The sequence below is a fragment of the Vanessa tameamea genome, chromosome 24, assembly GCF_037043105.1.
Source record: "Vanessa tameamea isolate UH-Manoa-2023 chromosome 24, ilVanTame1 primary haplotype, whole genome shotgun sequence".
NCBI lineage: Eukaryota > Metazoa > Arthropoda > Insecta > Lepidoptera > Nymphalidae > Vanessa > Vanessa tameamea.
In genome coordinates, this window is record NC_087332.1 from 2515925 (window position 1) to 2532941 (window position 17017).

A 17017-nucleotide genomic window follows, 5' to 3' on the forward strand; every position below is an offset into this window, starting at 1 on the left:
TAAGATAAACCTAACAACCCTAATAAATAATATTCGTAAGGTTCATCAATGAAATTGTTATTTAAATAATTTTAATTAATAAATTATATGAACTCAGTAAAGTTGTGCTTAATCGTTTACTAGTTTATAGGCAATAAATTAAGAAAGACATCCTATTAACCAGTAATATATCCAGTTGGCAACAATTTTTACCATAGACGTAAGAGTTTTATTGCACACTTGATGTAATTAATCACGTATTATACGATGTGGAGTCGTTTGGTATTTAATGGACGCTGTCTTCGTCTCCTCGCTGAGGCCGTTCTCCCGGCAAAGGTATTTCACGGTTTCAGCTTATTCAGCCTGTTAATGAAAGCCAGCGGGATGGGATGGCTAATTGGATTTCGTTTTGTATCGGAAACAGCCGCCGATATATATAATAGCATACACGACCTATAGGGTTAATAACCTTTCGGTCATTTTTTGTTACGCCTAAATCGCATACTTTTATACATAACACTTTATAATATAAAGTATGATCGGTATGATTTAATTATATGTATAATATTGTTCAACTTCCGCGGTTCGTCTATGTAATATTAGAAGTCAACTTTAACCTTGTAGGTGAAACTCTTAAATAGGTCTCGGAAACTCGACGAACTTTCTCGTACACCGCGTATTCTTTACTTGAACTTTTATTAAGAGAAAGGAGAAGTCTATAACTTATTCTCAGTTGCTCACCTTTATCATTGGCGATAGCGCTAATACGAAATGTTTTATTACTAGAAAAAACTACGTTACAACGAAAAACAAGTCACTAAAGTCGCACGACGTCGAATTTGATATAAAGCTTGGTGCTGAGTCACGTAAGTGGCGGCCGTGGGGAGCTGAGTAGGTTTGCCGAGAGGGGAGCGAGGGGAGGTGGAGGGGGGAGAGGAAACCGCTCAGCTCAGCCACCTATTGTAGTATTGTGGAGGCACGTTGTTTTTACTGAGAGTGGTGTGTCAGCGACACACCAGGACGTGAGTCGACGCGGCACCACTGAACTAGGTTTTTAACGTCACTGCGGAAACTAGATTTATGCCATAACGTGATATTATAGTTTGAGATATATTGTTACTTTGGTTTGAATAATATTAATTTCAAAATGCTCATATAGTGGCTAGAGATAACGATAAATGATAAACCTTATCGATGTGACGTGACACATACCTTAATGTTATTCGCAAGTGCGTGACGACTTAAATTTAAGGTTGCCAGGCATAACAGGTTGAACGATTAAAAATCGTTGAATATTTATAATATATCCAGTGTTTCATTAAACGCGTCGAAATTAAGGACACATCTGCCTATTTGCGTCATTTATACAGAATGATCATACTAAGCCTCGTATAAATTACGATCGACGCTCGATTTTCTAACTTTCTAAATACACGAGGCATTCTTTATTGCGGACGTAGGATGAGTCAGCTCGGAACTTACTGCGACAAAACTGTAAAAGGCAATTACTTAGTCGACACAAAGTTGGGCACGATTCGTCTGGGAGCAGTTGAAACTGTTTGAATTTTTATTTTCATCGTGTACGGGCCTCGAGCCCTCATAGTTTGCTCCTTTTGTGTTGTTTCCGACACGAATGGATGCCGATGTTTTCGTTTTAACTTCGCCGCGCCGGTGAATCAATTTTGTACAACTGCGAGTTTTCTGTTATCATTATAATTGTCATTTGTTCTCGACAACATCTATTTACTTAATATAACGAAAAAATAAATAAATATGATTGTTCCTTTAAATTGTGTTTATGTTATTTGGAATTACTTTGTCCGGAATCGTTCGTCATCCACGTTGATTAATGTCAACGAGGTTATCTTTATTCATACTTCTAAAAATACTGGTTCAGCGATAAAAATTAAGCTCGAAAGAAATGTTATATCAGTAACGTTAAAGAAGCCGCGTTTCGTCAACAAGAAATACTACTATCTAATCTGTAGCACGGAATAACTTTAACGCGTTTATTGTTATCTATATTTTAAGTTAATGTATTAATGTATATATTTGGTAAACTTCATATGAAACTATTTAAGTATGGTATGACATATTAAATCGGATCACATTTCCGATAGCATTTCTCAGGACTTGTTATGTAAAAATATATCAAACATATGCGATAGTTACACGTGTAACGAGATAAGTAGTCGAATTTTGTGATTTTTGTTCGTTGATCTTTTCAAAATCCAATCACCAATCAAGATAGTCTTAAAATAAATTGTCATTTGTTTAAGGTAAAAAAATATCCTCATAGTTTAATTTAATTTTAAACATTTTATAAGACCTGCATGTTGAGTTCGCCTATGTTAATCATAAGTTTTAAATTGAATTGTCAAAGAATGTGTTCATGTGGCTTCCTAGGACAAAATAATAAAAATAGTCTAGTACATAAATAATATTTAGCACTGGATTATGAGCTTTATATATGATATGTAGTCAAAATATTTCCTGATCCACTTTTAGTATCGTATTAAAAGTCTGCACGTGTCAGATATGCGTGGCAAGTGATATTTCGCGGCACAGTGACCGTACGGGTCATTATTTTTTTTCCTAAGCACTGAACAGATATAATCGTCTGACGCAAACGTTATTAATGTATTCTGATGTCGTGGGACATTTCTCCATCCGTGTGGTTTGGGAAATTGTTATTTAATGACTGTTGGGTGGATTCAATTGTTTGTAAATGTGAATGATAAATAAACAAATACGATTGTAATAGCTTTTTTTTGTTGTTTTCCACATCCATCTAATGAGTTTTGGTTATATACTTAATAATATATTTTTAAATTTATTTACTGTCAAATCTTCACAATTATATGAGTTATGTTAATGAAATATGATCATATAGGCTAATTAATGTAATAAATTACAAGCAAACGTATGTTATCACTAACTATATTTTGCAATTTAAATACTTTCACATGATAAAGTTTCCCAGAACGTCGAAAGAAATGCGAAACGGTTGTGCAATAAATGGAAAAGTAACATCGTCGGCGTTCCCTTTATGTGAGGATTGTGCGGAGTTGGCAAAAAGTTGCTGACGCGCCTCCGGCTCTGCGCACCTAGAAGTGTAGCTTTAAGGGCATTCATTGCACTGACAGGGTTGTCACTATTTCAATTCCGTCTTATGTTAAATACTACAGTTCTACGCTTTATACTTTACCGACTTCATTTATTTTGTATTAGTTATGTTTATTTATTAATATATTTAAGCTAATTATGTTATTAATTTAAATAGTTCTTTTAAGCTATGTTTTATATTGAAAAACGTTTTGAGAGGGTACACGAAAATGTATACCTAAAGAATTAGTTTTAAGAGAGTTGTGAAATAGCATTATCTAGTACAGCGATCGTTTCGAGAACTGGTTTCCGCGCCAGGTGGCACCCGACCGGCTTGTCAATGTCGATTAAAGGAAAAAAAACTCATCCACGACCCAGCCGGCTGGTAGGGTAATTAGCATCTTCTGTGAATTTCTTAAAAACTTCCATTATTAGTACATATTGTTTGTTTATTCAATGATTCCACTTGCAGGATGAATAAATAGTTTATTATTTATAATTGAACAAAAAATTGTTAGGTTATGGAATTTTGTATGGCTACAAACAACTTTAGAAACCTTATTTGTTTTATATGATAAAATATTACTACTACTATTATAAGAACCCTAGTCTTTGATTATATGTATTCTGTTTCATAATTAATACTTGGTACCTGATACAGACTTAAGGGACATGACATCTTCCCAAGATTGGTGGCGCATTGGCGAAGTAAGGAATGTTGACAATTTCTTTCTGCTCCAATGTCTATAACAATTTACTATCAAATTACCCATTTGCCCCTTCGCCTACTTATGGTATTAATAAACAACATAGTCAATATATATTTCGGTCAGCATATTTAGTTCAAAACTGTATATTCGTGCATGATAAGGATCCGATTTAGCTTCATACTAAATTGACAAAAGTTTGTATCACAAAAAATCATCAAAAACTTTAATTATATCCGCACGAGGTTGAGTCAGAACGTTCCGCTTAAACGTCAATTAAAAAAGGCGAAACATCTGTTTTGTTAAACAACCGTTTGTCACTGTCCGATATAAACGATGACTTATTAGGCTAGAAAGAGACAGAGCAACGAATTGGTATGTTACTCCTAGTTATTTCTTTAATCAACTTCAAAGTAACGAATTAACCAATTAATCTTTAAAAGTAATTCGCCTATAGTAATTTAGCTAACTGAATGAATAAAAAACCGAACCGTAGACAGTTGTCAAAATAATTCATATAATAAAATTAAATTCATCAGTAAATCAAAGTAAACATTATTTTATGTATGTAAGAAACATAGTTATAAATCTTTTGTGACTTTAAGATATGCCAGGAGCTCAGATTCGATAAAAAATAAGGTTTGATTACGTTAACGTTGACAGTATTAGATGATCGGCTATTCGATTAGCTCGGAAACTGATTGTAGGTGTGGCATTGGAATAAAAATATATCCTTAATTAAGTATAATACATAAAGATAAAGTATTTTCTATGTTTCATAATTGTCAAATAAGGCAGTCTACATCATATTTTAATGTAGCAACAACGAATACAGTTTAATTATTATTCTCTTCCCTTTTCTTATTATAAATATAAAATTAGTGTAGTGTTTGTTACCTTAACGGACACAGTGTATAGACAGGAGGATCACATACTTAGTGTCTACGTTTAGGCACTATATAGTATAAGTAAAAAAAACGTATATTTACGCGTTTTATAAGCGTTACGTATTTTAAACTTTTCTCCGGCTTTTTATAAAGTATGATGCAATAAGAATGTGAAGTGCTTGAATGAATCACAACGTTTGCATACCGACGCAATTGATCTAGATACGTTATATACGTGATTATATTTACCTATGTCACTTTATGTATAAAAGCGGATATTCCGCATAGACGTTTCAAGTCACGTTTTTATCTACAATTTTTATTCTTAGTCACCTCTTTGAACGATTGAATGCAATAAAATTGCGACGGGCTTCCAACGTCTATAAATTAGTATTCTCTCCTGAGATTTCTCGTGAAAATCCATCGGTAGTCAATACCATTGTATGTGAAAGCGTTAAATATTACTCGTTTATGTCATAATGTTGTTTGTCTGTCATGAATTCAAGAGTCTTTCAATAAATAAATATAAATGCAATTTGCACATTGCCGTCTACATAATTTATGTATCGGCTTTGAACATTGAGTACGATATTTATGTTCGAATCAAATCGAAGCGCATATTTATTCACGTGAAGGGGAAATCTACGATGTATTTATTGTATATAATCGTTTTCACGTGACATTTATGTTTAATAATCATGTTTATTGTGTTATCGTCAAAATGTTATAGTTTGTTTCCACTCTTTATAAATTGCATCGCATAAACATTTTCTATAGTTTATTCCAATCGAAGACAGAAAAAGATCAACAAACCTTATATTAAGATTTCTACGCAAATTGCTAATAGCTCGGTTTAAATTGAACGCTACTACGAACAGTTGTTGATTATTATGTCTTTATTTATAATATACCACTTAACTACTTATACTTACTTTAATTTTACTTCCAAAATTCCGATAGCAGCTTTTTAGCATTTTATTCGCAAATCCATAATGAATGTCATAGATTATCCAAGCTCTCAACCAATGATATCGCGTCAATTCGATGTCAATTGTTGTTTAAAATTTGGCTTTTGTTCTCTTGTGGTTGGAATGGGATAATTGTGACAGTCCTCAAGATATCAAAATATATTGCAATTTATAACTTATTTGTCATTAAATTGGTGTGACCATTCCCTGTATATAAACTTGGACCGCCCATAAACGCAGCAATTTACTGTTCTAATTAAATGTTTACTTGAATTATTCACAAAGTAAACTTAGCGAACACGTTCACTTTGTAACTGGATTACTACGTAGAGCGAACACGAAAAAAGTTCCATAAAGAATTCGAAGCACACTTGGATAGATAGCTATGTAGGAACGCTCAGAAGTCGACTCACATCTCGGCAGGGCAGGGAGGCTGGGGTGTAGGGTGGCGCCAAGGTCACCGGCCTGTCTGCGTAACCCAGCGCGACCTAGCTGTCGCCGGGCTCACGCTTTACGATTAATATCGACTTTGGGTGTATACATCTTTGCCGAATACATCTTTGCAAACTGCTGTTGTTTCTTACGTTGCTTTGTTATTTTTACAGTTTAAATGTGTTTGGGGTTTCGATTGGCGGTTATGTTTTCATTGATAACTTGTAATATTAGATGTAATGAAAAAATAAACTTGACCATATTAAAACTGCTGAGTAATGGTAGTATAATGAAATATTTAATATCTATTTATCATTATCGTTTGACGTTCGCTAAGAAAGGATTTTTGGTTTTTTAACTTTAAGGGTGAGTAATGAGTTTTAGAACTTTGCCGGTGCGGCCAGCTTATAACTTTGTATAATGTCGTAAAACACAAGTTTAGCTTGATGTATTTAAACGTCTTTGTTCTTTGGTGTTTCCTAAATATAGTAGAAAAAAAACCTATCCCTATCAGTGCCCAATATAACATATGTATATAATAAGAATTAACGTATTATTAAGTTTCTAATTCACAATCATTATTTATTTATTCTGAAAGACGATCAGATAAAATTAAATTTCAAATTTATAGTTAATGAAACTCACAATATTTGTTGTGTAGGTAAATGTTTAATCAAATTATCCAAACGCATCTTTGTCCGGAACTGTTTTACTTAGAAGGCTCAACTGGAGCGACACGTGTAATGTAAATGGCTCAATTTATTCTTATTATTTTTTTCGACTATGCTCAATATTTAATTGTTATATTTCATTTTCAGATAAAGCAATTAAAAGCATAGCAACACCCTGTCGCCGCGGCGGCCGGTGAGTCATTTTCGGCTTTCACGTTAATGAATTGTGCCCGCGATATTTATTTTCATGGAAAAAATATATTTTGTGTATAAACACGTTCTTTTGAAATAGTCGTGTTTGATGGGTCCATTCTTTTAAACTGATTAAATTATTTTTTAAATCATATTACCGGTCTCGTAAAAATAATTTTATATTAAATAGTTTCGCCGATGGGCAAATAGGCGACCTGATGGTAAGTAATAAAAACCATCCCTTACAACACCAATGCGTCATCAAACTTGAAAACTAAGATGTTATGCACAAGGGACACCTTGTGCTAATTACATTGCCTCGCTCACCGTTCAAACCGGAAACCAAAAATACTGAGTATTGCTGGTTTGCGGTAGCATATGTGATGAGGGAGAATATGGGGTAGCAACCCAGACGGGCTTGCACAAAGCTCTATCACATATCTTAATGCCCACTGATGGTATAGATAATGGTTAAGAGGCCAATAATAAACCGCGCGTAAACCTCACACCCGCGGTTCCCTGTGTTTGCAGAGAAAAGTGTCTCACAGATCAAACAGAACAGCGTCTCGTCCCGCTCTGATTTATTAGGCGACAGTGGAATTGCATCGTGATTAGAGAAGCGGAAATACTATGTATGGTGTAGGTTAACATTCATTTTTATAAGTTATTTTGGGAACGTTAACCGAAATAAATGTAATCAACGTCACACAAATGAACTTATTTCACGTATATCCTCAATATAATTTACACTGTCAATGTATAAGTAATGATCCATATACATTTACACTGTCTATGTTTATTAATAAAGTTCAGCTTTACAATAGAAATAAATGCGTAGTATTTAGATGTAAATGGAACGATTTGAAACCATTTACGAAGTAAGGGCGGGTCGCCAGTATAACTAAAATATATGGGAGTATCGGGCGAAGATTAATATTGATTTGTTTTGTAAACATTTATCTTTTAATTGATGTATAAAATTTCTTATACATATAATATATTTTGTTGGTTTGAAGTTAGTAATTGATTCACTCGTTATGTTAAATACATTGTTCGTTATTATGTATATACTTCATAGTTTAAATTAAAAGCGAGTTTAACGACCACGATCGTATAGTCGAAATTACTATTTCACGCATATTCATTTAGCATAGTGATAAAATAAAATAAAGTTATATATTTTAGATAGTAAAAAATTTAATATCGGTGTAAAGTAAAAGATTCCATTGCAATGTATTGTAATATTAATATAATATGTATTATAATTTTGTATGTATTTATTGAACAAATACTCTTTTTGTTTGTCATTGTAAAAAAAATACTACCTACTCCTGATTTACACATTGTGTTGTTTTAACAGATTTGAATTTTCTGACATGGTGCATTCGGAATTCATTTGCTTTCTGGAATAAATATTCTATTTTATCTAAGGTTTAAGGTCATTTTTTACAGTATGATAAATATGCGTCCAATTACTATGATTAACTCCATAGAACTAGATACTATGAATAGTCTCCATCTAAAGATTCGACAGACATTCGTAAAATAGATCAATGTATGTTTTGCATAAGCATGTTGCTCCTTCGATTAATTATTAAAGGAGTCATAGTATGCATTATAACATATAAATAGTATAAACTTGAATTAATATTCGACGGATATGACCGTGTTTTGCTATCTTATAATGCAAGTATTGATTTGTTAGTGAAATTCATAAAATGTCTGTTTTGTTTCCAAAGTTTTAAAAAACTATCTAAAACTTATAAAACCATTGCATCACGTTTGTTTGCCAAGTTCGATCGGTCGAGCTGCACAATGACGGCGCATCGCAACTGCCTCCCTCAACTTTGAACTATATTTCACTGCTCGCTGCTCCCCATCGCCGACTCGAACAAACTTCCCAACTTAAAGTAACATCTACACCAACTTCCATACTTCTTGTGAACAATCGATCCGGTATACTTAGAACCGAAGTTTACTTGTTTTGAGAAAAAATACGAGTACTACTTTGACTAATTAATCTAGTTAAATACGTATATTTAAGGATATTTGCATGTTATTTAGTCATGTATGTTTTCTTGCTACTTTATACTACTGAAATATAAGATAAGTCACAATTCTTATAAAAATCAGTTAAATTAAATAGTATAATTTAGCTAGTTTAAGAGTGATATACTAATGACAATCGCCGCCGCTAAAACGGGATTAATATTCCGAACACAATTCTTACCAATCGTATATTTCATTGTAACGATTTGCATACGATTCTCTTGGGCATTATTATTCGCGAAGCCGTTCACCTTGTACGCTTCGTAGCGCGCCACGTGTTACTTTTTCATCATACTCATAGTAACAGCTCGGAGCTATCCGATGATCGTTGTTTATGCCGTTTGCGCTCGACAATCGGTGTCTTTGTGTTCGAGTACAGGACGACTAGCGTCTGTTATTATTAATAGGTATTATTGCTAGCAGGAAAACGTGTCTCGAAATAGCGCAATTGTGCGATGTCGAGGCGGCCGACGTCCGTCATTATTCACTTTTTGCTAAAGCGCACTAGCATTGGACGGTCTGGTCGTTCGGTCGGCGCGGACGTTTTTGCGCCACGCTTCGGTTAATACGCCGTTGTCATTTTAGGACCACTTCGATTTCCGGACTCGAACTGGCCGCTCGGCGAATCGCAAAAAACTATTTCGGCTTTCATTTCGGTCCGTTCTGCTTCATTTGTACTGTTTGATAAATTCTATATTATATCAACTCCTCTTTAGCTGTTTTTGCTAATTAGCAATACTCGTTTTTAATTATGTTCTTGATTATGCGTCGCGTCGCATCGAACAGTTGATATATGTCCATATTAAGACAATAGTTGCCTTCGCTGACAGATGAACTAATTTAGACAAGTCAGACCATACTCGCTTCAATAGAAGTAGCGAGACGTATCCGCTCGTTTTTATTGCTTTGTAGGCGACTTAGTGAGTCATTGTGCTCGTAATATTGATTGTCTTTGTGCTGCTGAGTAGTCGGCTTACCCTTGTGATATTCTATTATTACTTAAGCTCCACAAAACCAAATAATCGCATTAATGTCTGTAATCTGTATTAAAAAAAAACCTTTGTTAAAACTTTTACTTATGCAGTTAAACGGATAGACACTGTCCATGTCCAACTATTAATCACCTTCGCTTTAATATTACATGTTAATGTAAAGCAAACGTTCTTATCAATACATTGTTGCGCAATTCTCGCCGTTAATAAATAAACACGTGTGTTATCTCGGCGGTATTCGAGAAGGTTCGGCGTTCGCGTGTCGTTGCGCCCGCGCGCTTTCATACGCCTATACATTGCCGACCGAAAGCGTTCGACTCGTGAATAACTATCGCTGCGCCGGTTCAATTTCGCAGTGCTGTTTGCGGTGTTCATAAATTGCGTTTTCGTCGGCGTGAAAGGCGACCGCCGCCAGCGGTGCATTCACCGCTCGCCGTGTCGAATTTATCGCAAGATCAATACGTGCGCCTACCCGCCAACGCGCTCCGCACCACACTTACCTGCGCCTAGCCGGCGACGTCATCACACGTGGCGGGGACGCGCGTGTGTGAGTGCGCCGCGATTATATGGAATTCAGCGATTACGCCACCTATCTACGCCCGAGCCGGTGCGACCGCGCGAACAGTAATAATAATAATTAGCCGCCTCTTTATTGTTATTCGAGGCGACCGGCGTTCGCTCACTGTCATCATAGATAAACTCGCCTCGCGACCGAACCCGTCGCACACGCCTATTGCAAAGCGTTCTACAATTGTGCTTATTGTTTGAAACGATGTTTCATTGTGATATCAGTGAATATACCTGCGAGCCATTGTGAACGGATCGTTCGAATACAACGAAGGACTTATCAGGTACGTTTGTCGAGTAAACTTCGCTAGTATCGTAAACAATAGCACGGTGCCTGTTTACCGAGTGCCAGCACGATAAACAGGTGAAGTATGCGAGGGTTCTCCTAGGTATACGCGTTCAGTGACCTTGTGACGCGACGCCATGCGCTATCGACTCGCTTCACGTGGCCGCAGTACTATGTTTATTTTCTGATTAACCTGATTTCATGGCGTCGTTATATTATAACACCCATGCACGAAATTGCTATTTGTTTCGAACTTTTGTGCACTTTATGTTGTCGAATTATTATTCGAAGTTATAACGGTATATGTATAACTAAGCGCGGTCAGTCTTAAGTTGTAAACTTCTTTGATTAAACTTTTGAGATCGTGCGCGGAGTTGCCGTTTGAAGTACCTACTCTCGCCAGTACAAGGTGTTTCTGTGTTGGCAACTGTAAACATTTCTCATGTTTATTTATGCGGTTTTACTACGAAGTTATATGTATTTATATGCGGAGCTATCTCTGCTATTTCAAAAGTTTATCTTGAGTTGAGAACATTAATTGGGTTTACAATCTTCAGGCCGAAGTTTTGAAGCTTGTACGCAGATGAGATAAAGCCCCGTTACGTAATTTTTTTAAGGGAAAAAGTGGACTTGAATGTTTTATATTTATAGCTTTGAATTTGTTTATCGTTCACGAAAATATGACATTACGTAGTCGTGGAAAATTAAAATAATTTATTCTGTATAAAAGTTTTTTTTTTCAAACTATTATCAGAAGAATAAGATTATTAAGGAAACATTCAAATATAATGATAATTCTACACGTGTATATACGAGTTAAGTTGCTATAAACCGGAAAGCCTGTTGTCAAATTAAACTAAATACTTGGGCACTGCAAAAACAGTTCATACGTCAAGTATATTTTATGTAATAACATAATGTAATCATGAATTGCTTGAATGTTTACTTCATCTATATAAATATAAATAAATATCTGCATCACTGTCCCCAATGCTTTCCTTAACCATTCATCGAATTATGATGAAGCTTTGGTGAGGTGTTTTGCGTATGTCCGCGAAGATTCTAAGCCCAATAAAGAACAATATATTTCTTTTCATAATTTTCCTTCATATACACCCTTTTAATGTTGACCCTTACTCTACCCGTTTGAAGATTCGAATAGCTAGTATAATAACAATAATTATTAATTTAACGCAAAGAAAACTTAAATTTATCTTAAATGTTTTCTCAGCGCTAGCAACTTCAACACATTCAGATTTCCGTTCATGTTAATTATGAAACTAAAAGTACACGTAGGAGGCAATGCACGAGGAAATTGCATAATTTAAAACTGCAGACGATTCGTGTTATATCAAGTTTAACGCTGTTCACATGCAGCTAAGCGCTTACGTTTCGTTACGAATGTCGCTGCCGGCGCATATCAAAACGTGAGAGTTATTACAATATACGTACGTGGTTATAATATAATCAAGTGGAAATGTTTCACTAATGATGTCACACTAGTGAAACGTTGATAGCTCCGATTGTGATTTGCGTGCGATCGGGAAATTGTGTCGTGTTTCTAGACCATTGTGATATTTGATATCGCAGCAATGATGACGCAAAATAACAATACTATGTACGATGAATTTATATATAAATAAAGAATATATTCTGCATTACCTATATAGTTGGTGTTGGGCACGTGCGTGAAGGATTCTGATATACCATGAAAGTAGGTGACGCGCGAATTGGATCGTTTTTTATAAAAACATTTAACGAGTAATTTTAACGCATGTCTGTCATTAGCACATATATAAATAAAAATAATACAATGTACTCTATGTATTTAAATTTGGAAGGCACTAAAAGACATGTCACCGGCAAAATTGTAAACAAACTTATGTAGGAATAGATTTATGTTTCTATAATTGTTCTGAATCACTCGTAAAATTATGAAAATTGTCGAGTTGATGGGGTCTTCCTAAGAAATTTCTTGTCTTAATTTTACATAGTTAATGCTTGCAATGTACATTTTAAATAGATGTAAACAATAAAACAAATTAGCTAGCTTCGAGCTTCTGAGATGTAATTTATTTATCTTTATATAAAATAAGTACAAAAAATATATAAGTTTTATGTACTACTGAATAAATTAAAGGATTACATAGTTGGGAATCATAATAAAACCTGATATTTAAAAAAAAACATTTACAGTGTAAAAGTTTTTTAAAAAAAAAAACATATTTTATTATACTACTGACATTGTTTTCAATAATATTTGTCTTGGTATCATAAAAACTGGTGACAGTACGTAAAATATCGATTGATAATAATTGGCACTGGTGCATGTATGCGGTGACTTATTGAGCGAGAAAAACCATTTCATTGAACGATTACCAGCGAGACCATAAAATAATCCATTCATCATCGCCTCCGTTAGTTTCAAATGAACGCGTATATTACTCTATATATTTACTAAATAGTCGAGCTGAGATTCCTCTGTAGGAAGTAAGAACACGTGAATTCGTGGTTGCGGGATCGAATCCTGGCCTCTGAATTTTTATGTGTGTAATTTGCGTTTATTTTTCGTATCGGGCTCGATGGAGAAAGAAAAAATCCAAATGTTCCATATTCCAAGGTACAAATCTTCTCCTCAAAAAGATTTTTAATCTATTTACTAAGTAAACCTTGAATCATTTTGGTTCCAACTCAGCGATTCTCGTTTTCACATAATGACTCCGAGCAAGCGATAGTCAATTGTATTATATTTTCCAGCTTTCTATTCCGTTCGTGTCCGCACAGTCGAGCATTGTAAACTCAGTTCGACCTACGGCACTACAACTTTCTTTGATCCCTGAGCCGCGCTGCGTGTATTTTCTAGGCTGGTGCCTATGTGTGCCGCTATACCGGTTTTAATGTATGCCGCCCTGGCTCGGCAGGCCGTATAAATAACGTCTGGTTACTCGTTAATGGACATTTTGCTGTTGCGATTATAAAGGTTGATGATATTTAGAAAATCTCTAGTCTGTCTATTCTTTTTTGTTATATAAATTTATTAATGACGTCATTTTCTTTAACAAGATAAATTGTACAGTTTTGTCTTTAATATCATTCTATAGATATGAAATGACCTATGTAATTTCTTATCTTACAATTAGTGTATGTAAGAAACCTTCTGTAGGCGAATCATAATTTATTGTTAAAATAGTAACTGGTTTTTATTATAAAACATTTTTTTAATTTTAATACTAAAATTCGATTATTTTTTGAGTATTCTTTTATTCGGAACAAAAGAATGTTCGTTATTTGTATTTGCTCCTGGCTTGTTTTCTGCAGGTTTGTTTGCTATTCGATAAAGGCCTCCTCTAAGCTTCTCCATTCGTCTTTCTCGAGCTAATATGTTCCACGTCACTCCTGTCACTTGTCTGATATCATCATATATCTGTCGTTTGCTTCTTTTTCTTTTGTCGTTTCGTCAATTTAAATTCGTCGAGAAGTATTGGGTGTAAAATATCCAAGCAGAAACGTAAATGTAGTATATTATATAAATATTATCGATGATATAATTTATTAAAAACTTTTCAAATCAAACTTTCGAAAGAAATCCATAATGGTTTCGAGTAACGAAACAAAGAACATCAATTACTAAATGGACTTGAATAAGTTAGATGACGAGTGACATGACGAGAATCAATAATGTCGTAGCTCGGGTGTGTTGCGATGGCATTTTATTATGAAATAATTATTATATTAGGTATTGTATTTTATTAAATAAAGCGTCTCACCCTTACGCGAACAAAAAATTTAAGATACATATTTTTTTTAAAAGATTTTTTTACCAAAAAGTATTAAAATTGTATCTCTTTCATCAACTAGTAGTAATTTCATTACAACAGACATAAGAATATACTTAACTATAATATTGGATATTAATTTTCTAATAATACTTAGGAATGTCTGCGTGGACTTTTTCACGTACAACATAAATACCAATATAGTTATTACGCGCACCGAAATTTGCCATGTCACAGCCCATCTAAAAATATTGCTCTTGGCACTGAATGAAACGGCGTTAACTCTTTGATACGAAGCCAAGGTATTCTTATATAGTTGTGTTATATATTTCTCTTATCACTAATATTTTCTTCGACACCGAGTGATAAATAGTGATTAGATGTATTTTTAGACTTGTATGTTGAAACTGTTAGAAAAACTTTATTTCTTTGAAGATTTGTTCTAAGCAATTATCATGAAAACGATTAATTTTTTTTTGTTTTTACTAAGATATAATTTTTGTATCGTCACCATGACGTTGATATAGAATAGATGCTTGTCACACAAAACTACCGTTTATGTCTCGAAAATTAAATGACTTGTTTTTTTTTTATTATATAAAATTAAATTCATAAAAGTTAAACTTATTATTACTATCCTAAAATAACTTTATGTAAGTTTTGTAAACTTTCTAAAATATGTTGTAATTATGTTCGGTCTGAAATATAATCGTCACTGATAATATTTCATTAAAAAGAAATTAAGCGCCGCCATCTTAGTCTTGTAATGTGACGGGCTGATCCGAGCGTCACTCGACCTCCACGAAGGCCGAGCCCGGCTTTTATTGATTTTTTATGCGCGTTGTCCATTTCATTCCTACCTACCAACGCCCTACTCGATATCGGACCGTATTATTGACGTATACAAAAGAACATCCGTTTGAGGCACTTTTGCATCTTTTGTCAACTTAGACCTAGTTGTAAACGGGTCCAGGTGGCCTCGTTTCTTAGACGAAAGACATGAAAACTATTTAATAATAATTTATATATGTATCTGAATCTGTTTTCGTTTACCAACTATAATAATAGACAAAATCACGTAGGCCATTAAAATACGTACCTATTCACAATGGACATAATCTGATTATTTTTGTTTATTAATTTGTATTGAAAAGTTAATAAATAAAAATTTCATGTAACTATAAAATTTAATTGACAGTAACTTCGAGTTCAATGTATCTGAAATTCAATCGAGTAGTTATTCACTTTGACGTCTCACTAACCACACCTACATAGGTAAGTGTATAACTCTGCAACTAGGTATGTGAAGGCAATGCTCGCTATTGTCGAATGAACTCGTCAAACTCGTTGTTTTGTATAGAACATGCGATTGTTGGAATGGCTAGCAATCAATCGATTTTTACGGTGGACCACATCTCCAGCGTGATAAATTCGTTGAAAGAATTGTATATATGTTTTACGTTATGTTTAAAAATTCACTTGCAAGAATCTTAAAATCAAACTATTTAATTTTTTTTATGTATGACTTACGACTCGCGTGGTTCCCGAGTTAAACGTTAATGCTCCACCCTTGTGGGTCGTTGCGAGATATTATATAGTCTAACCTTTTTAAATATGTAAGTTAAATATACATTAAAGTTTCTCTCAAATAGGGCAGGTCGTTGTTGCGCGAATAGCGCGTTCAATCAAACAAACAAACAAACTCTTCAGCTTTTTAATACTTCATATAAATACGAAATATCATTTTTGGTTCCTTTTTTCACTTTGTAACGAATTTGTTTTTTTTTAAATATATTTAGCAGGTCTGGTTCAACCTTATATCTAAGCGAAGTCTAAACTGCATGTGATGTGATTACCGTCTTTACAATGGGTCACATGGGGCACGTGCCCAGGGCCCCCATCCTGAAAGGGCCCCGAAAAACCAACAATTTACCAAATTAAACTAAAAAATATACAGCAATAGGGCCCCAAATTCATGGGTGCCCAAGGGCCCCAGCACATCTTGAGACGGTTCTGCATGTGATAACTTGTATTATACAAGGAAGTTGTAAAATTAATTTATAAAAACGAATTGTAATTAAAAGTATAACCATGACTATTAATAATATTTTTAAGAACGTAAGTTTAATATACCATCTCGGTAACATATTTATGGCATTAGTAATTTAATGTTTTTATTTGTTTTAGGTTCAAGTTGGGACAGAAGACAGTTCGGACAACACAGTAAGTTACGATTTTATGTATTCATTGATTATAAGATATATTTAGTGAAGTTAATTAATGTAAATGGCTGATGTTACAATTTTACTAGTTCTTACACATTTTATTAATGAGTGAAAAAGTGCGATCTGAAACTTGTGACGTTTTATAGAGCATTGACTTTAATATCAACTAGTCTTCCCACCG

At 34.1% G+C, this 17017-nt stretch overlaps 1 protein-coding gene across 6 annotated transcripts in view; it reads left to right on the forward strand.

The window, feature by feature from the left end:
• LOC113398119 (C-terminal-binding protein) overlaps positions 1-17017 on the forward strand; it is an 83345-nt gene that overhangs the window by 10575 nt on the left and 55753 nt on the right. For 3 of the 6 annotated variants that reach the window (XM_064218804.1, XM_064218809.1, XM_064218803.1), the window contains exon 2: positions 16799-16834. The gene's annotated coding sequence lies outside the window, so the exon portion shown is untranslated. Of the gene's footprint in view, positions 1-6896; positions 6943-10271; positions 10834-16798; positions 16835-17017 lie in introns of those variants that run through there. The other 3 variants (XM_064218805.1, XM_064218807.1, XM_064218806.1) reach the window with 3 other exon arrangements.